The following is a 12441-nucleotide window of genomic DNA, read 5'->3' as shown; positions in this document are numbered from 1 at the left end:
GTCCGGGCTGTCAAACAGTCACAGTGTTGTCCTAGGCTGGCTAGCACTTTTACCATCATGGTTTGTCAGGGTGGCACAGGCCAGGAACAATCCCCACTTAGCAGATTGGACATGGTCTCCTAATTTAGGGGAACAGGGGCACTGAGGTCTGTGCACACTAGCCCATACCAGTTCCCTCACTGCCAGAGAGCAGTCACTGACCGCTTTTATCTATTAGGACAGATGCAGCCCTTGAGACCTATTAAAACAGTGCTTCAGTGCTCCTGTTCATAAATGTCATGCCCATGAGTACAGGTAAATGAGATTCAGCTTGGCTTCATTCATCAGTAGACAGAACCAATGGGTAAGAAAAAAAACAGAAAAAAAATCTCCGATAGTTTTCAGCGCGCAAAGAGTACACGTCTCACAAAACTATTGTTCATAGTTAAATGAGTAATTAGCGGACAGATATCTAGAGTGGTTTTTATTGTGAAAAAGCTGTGTCCAAACCACTAACAGTCATGACTACTTAAAAAGCCAACTGAGCAATTAAACATTCGACTGATAAGATGGGTAAATACAGCCAAGATTGCCTTAAATCACTGTAATGTGTATTGGACCGGTTTGATTCATGTGTTAGGAATAAAGACATTGCCGTGTTTTGTTGGACCAATGGACAATCTTTTCTCATGTGTGAGGCCAGAGGAGTAGAGAGGGTCTAAATGCTCTCAAAGGGTGCTTCTGGTTTGTGAGGCCATCAGACCAGGCCTATGAACTCTACTCTACAGATGCTTTTCTTCTCATATTCTATAGGAAATGCTAAAACACAAAGCAATATGCGTGATGGGAAATGAGACTTCTGCAAAACAATCCTTTTTTTGCTTTCAAGCAACTTTTTAGAAACCAAGAACATAGGGCCCCATATTTAATGCCTAAACAGAGCATTTCAAGTGATATGCCACAATACCAATCTGAGGAACACATAAATTGGGTAGAATTAGGCACGGATTTTACAAGGGAATTTGGGATGAGGCAGAGGTGCAGAAAAGGCTGGTTTCAGATCCGAGTGTACCCACTGTTGTCATGACCTGAACGGTCTCTCGGGCAGCCTGACCTGGGCAGTGGGGAACGTGAGCAGGCTTCCTGTCCCTGTCATCTTCTGGCAGAAGTCAAGTACCTCCCTAGTGCTTTGGGCAGGGATTTCCTTTGTTGCTGGATATGCTGCAGCCCTGAATAGGTAATTATGTCATTTTCTAAGAGTTACAGCCAGCTTCCATTTCTCTGAAGTTAAAGGCAGAGCCGTTCGGTGCATTTTTATGAGTTTAAAGAAACAAATCGTGTTAGATAGAAATTCATTGAAAGATAACAGCAAGACACCTTTCAGAATTCTTTTCTAAGATACTTGTGCCCTTCTCATTAAAAAGCAGATGCAAATTTACCTGATTTTATTTCACACCTCCTTGTTCTGGAGAGGGAGGGGACTTCTTTTAGCCAGCTTGACTGGGCAGCCTGGAAGCAAATTAGAGAAGGTGCTTGTGTGGAGCAGAATTTCAGAAATGAAAATGGTTTTGCTAAAGCCCACAGGGAATTTGAAATGTGACGTTCAAAAAGCTGCCCCCACACCCCTTTTTTAAAGATGGTTTTTCCATTAAGGTTCATACCCTATCCTGGGAATTTAACTAGGAATTTGGTCTCTGATTCAAGAAGACGGGACCACATTTCTGGTAATTAGTTCACTAAGCTCAGCACAAGCTATTCTCATTCCTTTGTTGCACGTGGGCCGGTATGTTTATATCTACCATGGGCATTTATGGCCCATTGTGCTTTCTGCTTTGCAGATATACACATTGAAAAATTTAAATGAGTGATCTACATGCAGTTCTTCCCACCACTTTAGTGAACAGCAAAAGGCGAGCTCTTTCTTCAGTACAGTTTTTTATTTCTCCCTCACCATATTTATCAAGTTTGTTGCACGAAAACTGAGTTAACGGTAGCATTTGCTGTACAACAATGCTGTGTTCAGTGCAGCTGAGAATCCTGTAGTCTCCATTAACCTTGCAATATCAGGAAGTTTACTAAAACATCAAGAAGATATCAGAAACAGTTCCGTTAGGTGAGCTTTCCTGGACATTAGGGTGGAGAGGAGGACAAAATGTTAAAAATGAGCCTAGACTCAGAACCCCCATTTTACAGATGCATACAGATGCAGATAAAATAGGGCAATGAAAGACTGACTAATCATTTGATCTTTCAAGCTACTGTCCACCTTTAGCTTGTAAAAAAATAACCAGGCTCAGATGTTATACAGACTTACAAAGTCCCCAAGTCTGGGGAAGATGAAGCGAGAATGGTTGTTTTCCTCCCTTTACCTTTTGCAGAATTCAAGAACTTCGGGAAGCTAACAGCCAAGCACTGAAAAAGAAGCAAACTGCCATGATTTTCAAGCGGTCACTAAAATTTGCTATATGGTGGAAGCTGAGATCCCAGAATGGTGAGAAGGCCAGATGTATAAAACAATTAAAAAAGCAGCTAGATTAATTTGTGGGGGGAAGCATCCAGACTCTATAATTTAAGAATGTGTTTGCGGGCTCCAGCTCCAGCAGTGCCTCATCCGTGGTTATCTGGGGGCTTGGAGGATGTATGAGGCAAAGGACCACTCGGTACATGTCCTGCTTACTCTTGTGCGCTTTCCTCTGCATCCATGGATGGCCACTGCTGGAGATCAGTCCTACATACATTTTCAGTCTGACCCAGTACAGCAGAGGTCATGTTCTTATCTCTAGGTAAGCAATACTTCAGCACAGATTTATTTTAATGCATCTTTATCTCCAAAGCCCTGTCAAGCAATTTCTAAATAATTTGAATAATTTCTTTCCACATCCCTAGTAAGTGATGCCAGGGAGCATTTGCTGTTCAGCATTTGTGAAAGTGCTGATCTATAATCAGATACCAATCTGTTTCGTTGCTGCCTGAAAGAAAAAAAAAGAGAGAAAAAAAGTTGCAATAAATTCAAAGCTGTCTCATGAGGGCTGTGAAGATCAAATGCTTTTTGTTTCCCCTTTTCGCCCACAATAGCCTGCTTCACAAACTAGCGGCAGTAGGCAGTGGCACAGCAAGTGAATTCCAAATCACGCTGGGCTTTGTTTGACCTAGCAGTCAATATAAGACAGAGACACAACTGCATTATAACTTCCTTCCCACAACACAGCATTGTTTGGAAGCTGCCCAAAGAATATTACACCACCGACTACATTCTTAGTCTAGTGGGTATCGGTAGCCCAGAAAACTGGTTCTCTTCTTTGTTAGTTAGAGAACTTCCTATTTTGTACACAGTCTCTTAAGCTCTGTTCTCTTTCTACTCTGACCATCAGAGTCAGGAAAAGCAGAGATACCCCTATGAACAGCCAAACCTGGTGTCAGAGAATACAAATGTTCTCAGGAGGAAATTTGTAACATTTTTACTGACTGTTAATGAAACGGCAGCCACTACTTTAAATGTTGCGTGTTTGTTTTCTTACTCCTTCCTTCCCCTGCACCCATTTTTATCCTCAAAACCAATATACTTAATCATGTTATCTTTCAAGTAGTAGTACCAATATGAGTCACTGAAAATATGGCTTCTACCATGAGTTTACATGATAAATAGCAGGTTACATGTTTTAATTAACATCGTATCAGTGAAAACCACTGTTCAGGGAGGCAAGAGCATTATAAACACTTCCTTGTCCTCTTAAGAAAGGCAATGAAGGGACAAAGTCCAGGGCACTAATTGCACTTTCGAGATTAGGCACAAGCTGAAATGCCCCACTGTTTCAGAGCGTGAGACAGTAAGATACGACATTGAGTAAGGAATATAATTTGGGATAATTAATGAAATTATTTAATGAATTGTTTAATTAATCCTGGATACCAGGCAGGTTATGTATTATAATCCTGACACAAACCTCGCCTTATCTAAGGCCAGGCAGTCTTTGGGTCTGATCCAAAGCCCACGGAGGACAGCAGGAGTCTTCCCGTTGACTTCAATGGCCTTCCAACCAGGCTGTTTGCTGTTATCTATTTATAGGTAATTTTTTTGTTGTATTTTGTTTTATTTTTACAATATCTGAACAGCTGCTAATTACCCACATAGAGGTATAATGGGGACCACTTACCAAGAGAGCACAGCGCTGTCGGCGCAGCCCAGTGCAGGAAGCCTGTGCTTGGTGCTGACGGCAGCTTCCCCAGGGCACGGGGCCAGGCTCACTCCGGCAGGTCCAAATCCCTGCAAAAGGAGGGAGAAGCAGGGTCCTGCCCTGCTAGGACAAGCTGTTAAACTGCTCAGGAAATGGCTTTTGGTCCTGGCCCTGCTTACTGAAGGCTTCTATGAGGCTGCCCAGCTTTAACATCCAGCCTGGAGAGCAGTCCTGAGAGAGCGGGCGGTGGGCTCGCTGGGTTCCTTCATTTTCCAGAGCTGCTTGCACCCCACCCTGTGCAAAATATAGCCTGGAAAAGGAAAGTGGGGTCATTAATATCCCAGCCTCCTTGCTACAGCCTTCCTTGCCTTTTCCCGGCCAGGGTGCCGTAGCGATTGGAAGTGTTCTGGGTTCACACCAGGCGCAGGGTCTGGCAATACCTTGTGAAATAGGTCTGGGCTGGCTGCAGTCTCTGGGATGCCGTGGCCATCGGGCTGGGCACAGGGAGCACGGGATGCTGCTGGTCCCAGAGGCGCTCCAGCAGACACCGGTGAGAACCAGCACAGGGCTTTTAATTAGCTGCTAGCTCTTTCCAGGGGTGGCCAAAGGGATTAGATGTCTCATTATGCATTAGGCATATGCATCCTAATAATAGGACAGTGATGATTTATGCTTGGAGAAAAAATATATGGGGAAATTTGTGCCACTGCATGCTTTATCCACCCTGAGTAAGCCAGGCTGTCGCATGGATGACTAAGAATAGCCATGGCACACAGTCAGTGAAGGCAATGACTCAGAAAGTGTTTTTTAAGCTGAAAATAAACCCTCAGAGTTGTCACTGAGGACTATAGATGCATGAGGAAGGTAGTATTAAAATTTGGCCTTTTGGTTTTTGTTCTTTTGATTGTTTGTCTACCCACACATTTCTTCATGCTCATCTACCACGCATTTCTTTTTAGAAGCAAGTTCAGTGCCCTCCTGCCCTTGACAACCATCCAATGACAAAAGACATGGAAGAAGAAAATAAAGCTATGTATTAGCGTTGTGCTTTAGGCTATTCATGTTGCCTTCTTCACTTAGAATAAATGTTTTCCCCCATCAAACTATCTGTTTCACATTGCAGATTTTCTGTATGCCTCTATTGCAACTGGCAGGGTGCAAAATGGACAGTACATCACAAGACAGCAAAAATTATTACAAGCTCCAGATACCTTCTGAGCAGAGGCTGAAGAGCAAATATTTTAGTTAGATGCTGTCATTTGATTGTTAGGGTCTTGAAGTGATCGCTTGTCTGATTGCAGGTAGTAACTGTGGGATGCTGAGCTATAAGCTTTCTCAGAACACCAAAAATTCTCCCATTTCTCAGCACCATACCAGGATTTCTGCATGGTAATGAGTCATGTCATTAGTGTTGGAAAGCACTAATTCTCAATGAATACAAGCTTCGCTAATCAGACACCACAAAAAAAAGATAAAATCAATAGAAATCTGCTATAATACAGTTTATTGATTTTAAAGGCTTTGTAAGTCATGTTCAGGTAACTGCATCTTCCCCAAAACTGCTTTAAAATAAAAGAATAAGTACAATCAACAGAGGTCCCTGGCTTAGGACGCATGTGACTTTTTAACATAAACCTTAATCCTGGGCACCGAAGCATTCACATGATTATTTAATACATATTTAAAATACCAAGAAAAGTACATGACTTGGTAAGATAACCGATTTACTATTTTCCTCTCTCACGTACAAATGAAAAAACAGCACTTTATACATGCAGCTGCTTTGCCTATTCTTCTGGGACACTGTTCTCTGCTGGATAGGAAATGAATTGTATAATCTGTGATTTATTTTCTGCCAAACTATTTTTGTTCTGATTTCCCCCAAACAACCCTTCAAGCACATTAACCTGGAGAGTGCAAACTAGCTCAGTGCTTTCCTAGAGAACCATCTGTAAAATAGTGGGTATATGAAGACAGAATATTTAACATGATTTAACATAACACATCAGCACATGAATCAAGTTGAGGTTTCTTTACATGCCTCCTGACCTGTTCACAGACCCAAGTACTTGAAAGAGTAGCACGAAAGGAGGTGCCAATGGCTCCCACACAGTGAAAGCACAGTGATACTATACACCCAGGAGGTCCTGCAGGTTGCAAGCTGCAGGTACCCTGTCCCCGGGCACAAGATGGGAAAAGACAATTTCACAACAAAAAATCCGTAAAGGAAGGAGTCATCTTGCAATACAGACCAAATTGTCATGCTGACATATAAGGTTAATGTGGCCAGAAAAGCCTGGTTTTAGGGTCAAGGTGTCTGTGCCACTTCTCACCTGCAGAGATTTTTATCCCAGCTAGGTATTATGAGGAACAGTGATATAGCCAAGTCTATGGGGCACCAGATTTTGCAAAATCTTCTCTTTCTGTGGCAAGCTACCTCAGCAGTGTTTAGTCCCAGTATCCCAGGAGAATTTGTGAACAAGCACTATGTATGCAGTCTGTTCAAAAACATGTGGCCTGACCTCATCTGTGGCTTTTTTAATGTGCTGCTTCTACAGCCAAAATGTATTATTGATTTCGATGATTTAATCTAATTCTTTCACTTCCTTTCCCAAACTGTTATGTTTCAGTGAGAGTTTGTGAGTCCAAATCACATACTGCTGGAGCTTTCAGATGGACTGTCAATGGACACTGCTTCAAACACACACAGTAAACAGAGAATAGACAATTCCCTTAGATCTGTTGTATTTGGTTGGCATATTTGATCTTTAAATACACACTGGGGATTCAGGAGCCTGGGGAAGACTTGGCTAGAAATAATATACAAAGCATTTACTTTAAACATAGATACTATGTTCTCCATTTTTATAGAGCTTCCAGCCTATTAAGACTCATGTGTACCTTCAATGCTGTCACATGATTCTCCAGTTAAATATATAGAAAACTATTTTTTGTCTGGCTTTTGTGTTTGTGCAGTCAGTCAATTCTTTGCACATATTTTTTGAATTTCATTTTACCATGTTTATTACTTCACTCCTTTGTTCTTCAAACTGCCTTTCCTGGAGCAGTGTTAACATCCAAGAGCCTCAGTTTCCTTAAAAAAACCAACCCAACAATGAAACAAACAGTAAACTATTAACAGTGGAAGCTTGAAAATGTGATCACTGGCAAGGTAAGGACCAGAAGACAAAATGAAAAGGGTCCAAAGTCCTGTGGTTTTGGACAATATCAGGGTTCCACGTGTTTGGGGTTGATGACAATAAAAGAACACACATCTTTAGGAAACGTTGCAATGGTGATTCCTGTGCAATGGCATGCAACACGTGCTAGATCCACACTTTAGGAAATCTCCCTTCCTCTGTGGTAGCATCATGTCTGTAGTTAACCTCTTCTGTCTCTGTACTACATAAAAGGCAGCAAGCTGTGTTAAAACATCCGGGTGGAGAACAATATTCCAGTTTCCTCCAACAACATGTCGTCTCAGAAGTCTTTTAAAATAGTTTATAAAAATTCCAGTAGACACAGCAAAACAGTAAGGTGATAACTTCAGAAAATCATCAAAAGCAAACTAGGAAATGAAGCTTTTAGAAAAAAGCTAGGTATGAATGAAGACTGTCTATGCGCTAGCTTTTTTTCATGTAAAGAGGAGGAAAACATTCTGTAGTTGGATAAAGTGAAGTTATGCAAAGACTTTGTCAAGTTACCACTAGTGTTGCCTGCTATTAGTAACAGGAAGTGGCAGTGCCATGTCCACCAACTGATGTGTCATGTGCCTCATGGATGATTAACTTCTGTTACAACAGATTAAGTTTCACCTCACCACCTCCAAAATATATTTTCATGGTCTCTGTCTATTGGTAATTTTGTATAAAGTACCCCTGTTTCTCCTGTGCTGAGGTTGCAGCATTCAGAGATATTTCAACAGCAGGTCATCACAGTCAAGAGACTAGTAACTAACACAGGCGGAAGATCTTTCCTGAGACTCATTGCAACAGAGCCTGGATTTTATACTGGATATGTTAGAGGAAAGGAGTGCCATCCAGAGGGACCTTGACAGACTTGAGGAGTCGGCCCATGCAAAACTCGTGAACTTAAACAAGGCCAACTGCAAGGTCCTGCATCTGGGTTGGGGCAATCCCCAATATCAATACAGGCTGGGGAATTAATTAATCAGCAGCCATGCAGAGAAGGACTTGGGGATACTGGTGAATGAAATATTGGACATAAGACAACAATCACAGAATCACAGAATCACAGAACAGTAGGGGTTGGAAGGGACCTCTGGAGATCATCTAGTCCAAACCCCTGCCAGAGCAGGGTCACCTAGAGCAGGTTGCACAGGAACGCGTCCAGGCGGGTTTTGAATGTCTCCAGAGACGGAGACTCGACCACCTCTCTGTGTGCTTGCAGCCCAGAAAGCCAACCATACCCTGGACTGCATCAAAAAGCCAACCACATCCTGGACTGCATCAAAAGCAACGTGGCTAGCAGGTTGAGGGAGGTGATACTGCCCCTCTACTCTGCCATGGTGAGACCCCACCTGGAGTACTGTGTCCAACTCTGGGGTCCCTAGCACAAGAAAGACATGGAACTGTCAGGGTGGGTCCAGAGGCAGTCCCCAAAAATGATCAGAGGGCTGGAATACCTCTGCTGTGAAGAAAGACTGAGAGAGGTGGGATTGTTTGGCTTTGATTGGCCTTTCAATTCTTAAAGGGGGCTTATAAGAAAGTCAGAGAGAGACCCTTTACCAGGGCCTGTAGTGACAGGACAAAGGGCAATGGCTTCAAACTGAAAGAGGGTGGATTTAGATTGTACATAAGGAAGAAATTTTTTACAATAAGGGTGGTGAGACACTGGACCAGGTTGCCTAGAAACATAGAATCATAGAATCATAGAATTGCTGAGGTTGGAAGGGACCTTTAAGATCATCAAGTCCAACCATTAACCTACCCTGACAAAAACCACTTCTAAACCATGTCCCGAAGTGCCCCATCTACCCTTTTTTTAAACACCTCCAGGGATGGTGAATCCACCACCTCCCTGGGCAGCCTATTCCAATGTTTAATAACCCTTTCAGTGAAAAAATGTTTCCTAATATCCAATCTAAACCTCCCCTGACATAACTTGAACCCATTTCCTCTCGTCCTATCACTTGTCACCAGGGAGAAGAGGTCAGCCCCCATCTCTCTGCAACCTCCTTTCAGGTAGTTGTAGAGGGTGATAAGGTCTCCCCTCAGCCTCCTCTTCTCCCGGCTAAACAACCCCAGCTCCCTCAGTCGTTCCTCGTAAGGTTTGTCCTCCAGACCCCCCACCAGCTTTGTAGCCCTTCTCTGGACACGCTCCAACACCTCAGTGTCCTGCTTGTGGTGAGGGGCCCAAAACTGAATGCAGTACTCGAGGTGGGGCCTCACCAGTGCCCAGTACAGGGGGATGATCACTTCCCTAGTCCGGCTCACCACACTATTCTAATACAGGCTAGGATGCTGTTGGCCTTCTTGGCCACCTGGGCACACTGCTGGCTCATATTCAGCCGGCTGTCCACCAACACCCCCAGGTCCTTTTCTGCCGGGCAGCTTTCGAGCCACTCTGCCCCAATCCTGTAGAGCTGCATGGGGTTGTTGTGACATTGTGGATGCCCCATCATTGCAAGTGTTCAAAGGCAGGTTGGATGAGACTTAGAGCAACATTATCTAGTGAAAGATGTCCCTGCTCATGGCAGGGGGGCTGGACTAAATGACCTTTGAATCCTTTGAATCATTCCAACCCAAACTGTTCTGTGACTCCATGATTCTATGATTCCAAATATCCCCCTAATCTTTGCAAGGACAAATCAGTTTTTAAGAAAAACTTTGAAGTCCCCGGTTGTCCTTCGTAATGCAGAAAACTGATATGGTTTATTAGCTCTGTTATTAGCTGGTCGTGTGTTCCTACATATTAAAATATGTATTCCTGCAGTAATCTTAGCTATCAGTAGACTTAGGCGATAATGTCTTGGAACAGAAAATGGACTTTTTAACAAGTTTCTATTTTCATGAAAGCATTTTGAGCTTTTTAGTAGTATAGCATTTCTTTTATCCTCCTGCTGAACTGTATCATCAAGCTTGCCTCTCCAATTTATTTCAAAGTTGCTTTCTTCGAGGAAAATTTGGTAATACAGAATCACCTTCTTTGCTCTACTCCCTCCCAAGCTCACAGGGCATTATTAGATATCCATGTGTATAAGCTAACCCAGGAAGCCATCACAGCTGTTGGATCATATTTTTAACAGCTACCTGAGGGTAACGTTGGAAAATTCACAAAACGTTAGGACATGAAACACTGAGTCCTAGCCAAGTGAAATCCTTGAATTCCTTAGCCTAAGGATTTCCTTAGCACGAGATGTCCAAACTTGTCACCTGCAGAGCCTGTGAGAGGGAAACCCAAGACAAGGAATAACCTACAGACAGTGAGTGCATGAGCAAGGAAAAAGGCTTAGTTACCCTACCTGCATAGGGAAGAGACTCTGGCGTGCAACTCTGAAGTGAAGTGTATTGGAAAATGTAAAACTGGTGCTGAACAAAAGTGGGATTTTTGTACGAATTCTTTCCCATCTTTTCTTGCTTAGTGAGAACATCTTTAAACTATTTTTTTCTTCTGAGTGCTTTCAGTTTAAACAGCATTACTTTCTAACAAATGGGGTAATACTATTAATCATTATTTTGCTTTTTCTGATTGGAGAACATGCACAGGACAAAAAGACGACGTATTTCACAATTTTTTATACAGAAACTTTTATTGTTGGACAAAACAAAGTGTTTTTATTTAGCTTTTATAAATAGCTTTTATTTCCTGGCTATAAACATTACATCGAGCTACTGTTCCACCATTCATCCATCTTGGGTATCATGCTTAATGTGGAAATAAAAAATACATGTGTTGGATTTCATAGGTTTGAACTTTCCGTTCCCTGAGGGCTGGATTTCCTGCGATTGTTTGTTACAGGTGACTATGGACGCTCACTGACCATGCTGAAGACTAATGTTGTCTGAGGTGGTTTTTTGGCCCAGTACCTACAGAGCTGGACTTCAGAGCACATCCTTCTGTTTGGGTTAAGGGTGGAAAAATAGAAAATATAATTTTCTTTTCATAGAAAGGCTTTTCTTCCTTCACTTTGAAATCAATGACAACTTTCTTATGTGATGAAGAGCTGATTCCTTAAATAAGTGTCTTGGGAGACAGATTGTCATGCTGAGGTGAAAAAGAAAAGCAATAAGCTTTCAGCATGTTCAAACTGCAAACAAGTCACTGCAAGGTACTCTGGCCATGGCTTCTTTACAAAATAACAGATACAAAATGATTTTCCCCTCTGCGTCTTGACACATGGCTCCTTTCACCTGTCTGCCACAGCTACCACTTGTGGCAGTCACATCATCCTGTTCTAGTTTCCACCTGTATGAATGTGACTAGACTGTGCTTGGTGAGTCTTTGCTCATAAAAATGCCACTGTAAAAAGTAGTTTGCCTTGCTGTGCATGCACAAACTCAGATCAGATCCACTCAAGAAGATGACCGAACAGCCAATGCTGCACTGATGGTGGGGAGAGGACATGTCTTTCAAACCTACAGTCTGCTTCTTTCAAAATAAGCATCACTTCCTAAGTGCTGTGATTGGCAGCCACCACTGATTGCTTGTTATGTTTTTGGATATTCACCAATTTAGATACTGTAGTTTTGTTATGCTGGCTGGGGACTGAACACAAACCTCAATGGAAACAGAGCTCAGATAACATGTGTGTAATCCATTTTGCAAAGAGAAGTTTGCAACTTGACCTCTGAGCAAGCACTAAATTTCTGCAGCCTGTGGAAATTTCTTGTATTTACTTCAGGATCCCTCTCAGCTACAACCAATGAATCCAAAAGGAGCAACTCGGTTTTATTTCTTTTTCTCCCTTACTATTTATATATCATGCAGCAGTAAATCTGCATTCTTGGAGACTTGTTATACTAAGGGTCCTTGTACATAAGCCTCTTGGAGCAGAAACTGTTCTATGTGTTAGCAGAGGTTAACACAAAGGGTGCTACATTGTATTGTTGCAGTCAGATTACAAATATCATTCACTTTTAGCCAGAGATCTGATAACGAATGGTTCTGCTTTCCTATTGCTAGCAAACAAGATAACCCTGTCAGAGAAAGCATCCTTTTCAGGAATGTTCTTTTAAATTATCATCCTATATTTATTTCTTATTAGTGGAAGTGCTAGTCACATCCAGGAGAGCAAATATGAATACATTTAGAGAAAAAACATCAC

Source organism: Rissa tridactyla, chromosome 2, assembly GCF_028500815.1.
Source record: "Rissa tridactyla isolate bRisTri1 chromosome 2, bRisTri1.patW.cur.20221130, whole genome shotgun sequence".
Taxonomy (NCBI): domain Eukaryota; kingdom Metazoa; phylum Chordata; class Aves; order Charadriiformes; family Laridae; genus Rissa; species Rissa tridactyla.
Note: the sequence above shows the minus strand (reverse complement) of the source record.